At 47.7% G+C, this 3,506-nt stretch overlaps 1 non-coding gene across 1 annotated transcript; it reads left to right on the top strand.

Annotated features, from left to right (window-relative positions):
- Positions 1-2,786: 2,786 nt before the first annotated feature.
- Positions 2,787-2,892, top strand: LOC129691544 (U6 spliceosomal RNA). Its single transcript, XR_008722482.1, has one exon. It is a non-coding gene; the product is annotated as a U6 spliceosomal RNA (small nuclear RNA).
- Positions 2,893-3,506: the final 614 nt, after the last annotated feature.

Genomic DNA, 3,506 nt, shown 5'->3' with positions numbered 1-3,506 from the left:
CACTGCCCAGTTCACAAGGCCCTGCCCCATGCCTTGCCTGCACACAGGGACGGAGGTCAACAGACGCTTCAGGACCCCACAGGCACTTGAGCCACTTTCACACTGGGCATGGTGGCACATTGCCTGAAGGCGGTGGAGAGAGGAAGAAGTTCAAGATCATTCTTGGCTAAAAATAAGTTTGAAGCCCTCTGGGTGACATGTGATCCTGTCTCAAAGCAAAAATAAACATCAACCACCACCACTAAAGAACCCATCACATTAAAGAAACAAAACAAGAATTTCTTCCCCCTTCCCTCATCCCTTTCAAGCAAAGGGCAAAAACAACAAATGAAGCACATGGACCAGATTAACCCAAAAGGTTCTTGATCACAAGTTTCGCCCATTTCATTCTGGGGCTCCTTCTGAGTGTTTAAGGAAATACTTCTCCAGATGCAACTTTGTTCCAATTCTGAGACAGCCTTAGTTTCACTTTCAAATCACTGCGTAGTAGTCTGCTAAAATGTTGAGTAACCTCCAGTAAGAAGGGAAACTGGAGGGTGGGGCAGGGCAGGGCGGGATGAGTGAGAAATAGCTTGCTCTGAGGGCGCCACCAGGGAGTAACAGGCAGTAATTAATAACATGGCGGCCAGAGTCACAGCCCTGTGTTAATTAAAGAGCCACCTCCTCTCTGGCTTACTCTCTAGGGCCCCCTGGAGGCGATCACAGAAGGTAATGATTCAGTCTGATGCTGTTCGCATCTATTGGTGGGGACAGGAAAGCCAGGTCCTAGAGAAACAGAGAACAGCTACACAAACCCAATAATAATCGTTCCTGGGCGGCCAGACTAGCTGCAGGAAGTCATTGATCTGTACATCAGAAAGTTCCAGACACATCTTAGATTGAATTTTTATAGCCCAGGCTAGGGCTTTTGTCAGGAGAGTGGTGGGGTCTGGAGAGAGCGGCTTCAGGATTAGCATTCGGTAGAAGCCAATTGGCAGACTGCAAACCTTTCCCACGTGAACTGCCTGCAACAGTGGAAGCATACGTGAGAAAATCAGCTACAGGAGTGCACAGAGGTGACATACAAAAGGCGAGGAGCCTCATGGCCCCAGAGCTTTTGAGTGGCTCCGTCTTTCCCATTCTCTAGTCCACTCCCACTCTCCAGACTCTGCCTTTCTGCCTTTGTTTGGTTTTGTCATCTTGTCTTTCTGTCTGTCTGTCTTCATTGCTGATTTTTGTTGTTTTTTGAGATAGGGTATTTTCTTTGTTGCCCTAGCTGTCTTGGAACCCGCTCTGTAGACTAGGCTGGCCTCGAACTCACCGAAATCAGCCTGCCTCTGCCTCCCGAGGGCTGGGATTAAGGCATGTGCCACCACCACCCCGGTGGTTTTCTGTTTCTTAGTGAACCGTTTCTATTTCTATGAATATTACTGACCATTTATCTGTTCTGTACCTTTGACACAAGAGCCTGGTGCTTCAGTGGGTACTCCCTGAGACTGAGCCATATCAGAAACAGGCTCATATTTTAGTGTGTCAGGAGGGTCCCCCAGGTTAAAGTGCAGTCTGCATGAGCCCTGGGGCCAAGCCTGGGATTCTAAATTTCTCCTAAATTCTCAGGTGATACTGCGGCTCAGGACGGTGGGTTGACTTGTAAGAATTACCAACAGTACTGACGCCTGCATCTTGGCATTGGGTTGGGGAAGAAAATTGAACATTAGGGTTGTCCATGGCTTCCAAGAAGATTCTGGTGTGAAGTAGGGTCTGGTATGTAATCGCCTGAGGCAGTAGCTTTGCACTATCTGAGGGACTAGGCACACAGCTCAGTTGGATGAAAGCCTGCTTCACATGCAAGAAGCTGTGGGCTCTAGCCTAAGCACCAAAGAAACACCGACATGGTGTCCCATCTGAAATCCCAGTACTTGGGACATAGAGGCAGGAGATCAAGGTCATCCTCAACTACATAGTGGATTTAAGACCAGCCTGAGTTACAAGAGACCCTGTCTCAAACAGAGTCAGGTAGACTGGTTAAAAATGGCAGCTCGAGCTGCCTTCCTGAGCTGATGTAGAAGGTCCAGCCTGGCCTGGTCTTCATTTCTAACAGGGTGCTGCTGGAGCTGCCAGCTCTGGGGCTCACACAGAGTGAAGCGCATCACAAGGAGGGGACTACTGGGCATCGCTGCGTCACCGGCGGTAACCAGCTCACCGCCTCTGTGGGATTTGCTAGCTCTCTATCTATTCCATGTGCCTTAGTTCAGGACAAGGCGCCTCTGCAGAACGGAGAGCGGTGGCCCTGTCCCCAGATCATGGAAAATAAGATTCGGGGACTCAGAAAGCTAGGCCACCTTTGGAGAAAGGGGGCTCAGCTACCTACTGTGTAAGCAAAGAGTGGAGGAGGCAGGCAACCAACCCTAGAACATGAGATGTCCAGTGGAAGAGTTCTCTTGAGGGGACCTAAATGCTTCATGTCAGGTCGCTGAAAACTTGGAGGTCATTGTGCTGATGAAGAGAAGAGGGGAGGAAGAGGAGGAGGAAGTGGAGAAGACAGATGTAGTGGTTTGTTCTCACGGCACCATTTATTCTGGAGGCTGAGGAAGTGAGGGCTGGTGAGCCCAGGAGTCTGAGGCCAGCCTGGGCAACAGTGTGACTCTTATGTTAAAAGAGGAAGTGAAAGAGGGGAGGGGGGAGGAAGAAGAAAAAGAAAGAAAGCACTATGCTACACATACAACCAAGCTTGAAGATGGCGCAGAGATGAGGCCCAGCAGACTATAAAAATATCATTTTTATAAAATTCTATAAAAAAATGTGTGTGCTCCTGGGTTTGACAGCATGCATCTAAAACTGGAACAATTAAAAAGATTAGTATGGTCCCTATGTAAGGATGACATAGAAATTCTTGAACCATTCCACACTTTAAAATCTAATCCTTGCTTTAAAAAAAAAAATCCATTTTTATCTTTCTCTAAGACGTCTCCTTGGCTTACTTATTTTTAATTTCTTTCGGGGACATCTTCCTGGCCATTAGCCTGAGGTGGGAAACACCGTTAATCCTCCTCAGCTGAAAACAGCCCTAAAGCTGTGGGAAGACACTAAGCAGATAACCTGCTGCTCCTCAGCATCCCCACAGACCTCTTTGTGTCTCTACCTCGCACACTGTACTAGAACATTCTGTGGTCGCGGGGAGCAGGATTGGGTAACATCTCTTCCTAGGAAGTTTGCAAACATTTCTTTGGGGGCAGGGGATGAGTATTGAAGCCCAGGCCTCTCTGTCATGCTGAGCTATAACCCCCAGCTCCTATAAACATATTTTAAAAGCTGAATAATGTACTTGGATAAAATGCTGCTATAGAAAAAAATGACACACATATTCAGCTTGGAGGTCTGAGAAGCCAGTGTGCCATTAAGTCATAGAAATCCTCTCCGGTATCTCCAGCTGGCCATTCAAACTCCTACAGAGAGCTATTATTTAATTACACCACAAACAGAATTTTTGCAATTGTTTCCAAATAGCCTTTCCCGGCCTGCTGGGG

The sequence above is a fragment of the Psammomys obesus genome, unplaced genomic scaffold (assembly GCF_907164565.1).
Source record: "Psammomys obesus unplaced genomic scaffold, mPsaObe1.curated_primary_1811, whole genome shotgun sequence".
Lineage (NCBI taxonomy): Eukaryota > Metazoa > Chordata > Mammalia > Rodentia > Muridae > Psammomys > Psammomys obesus.
This window is presented reverse-complemented; position numbering and strand designations above follow the sequence as displayed.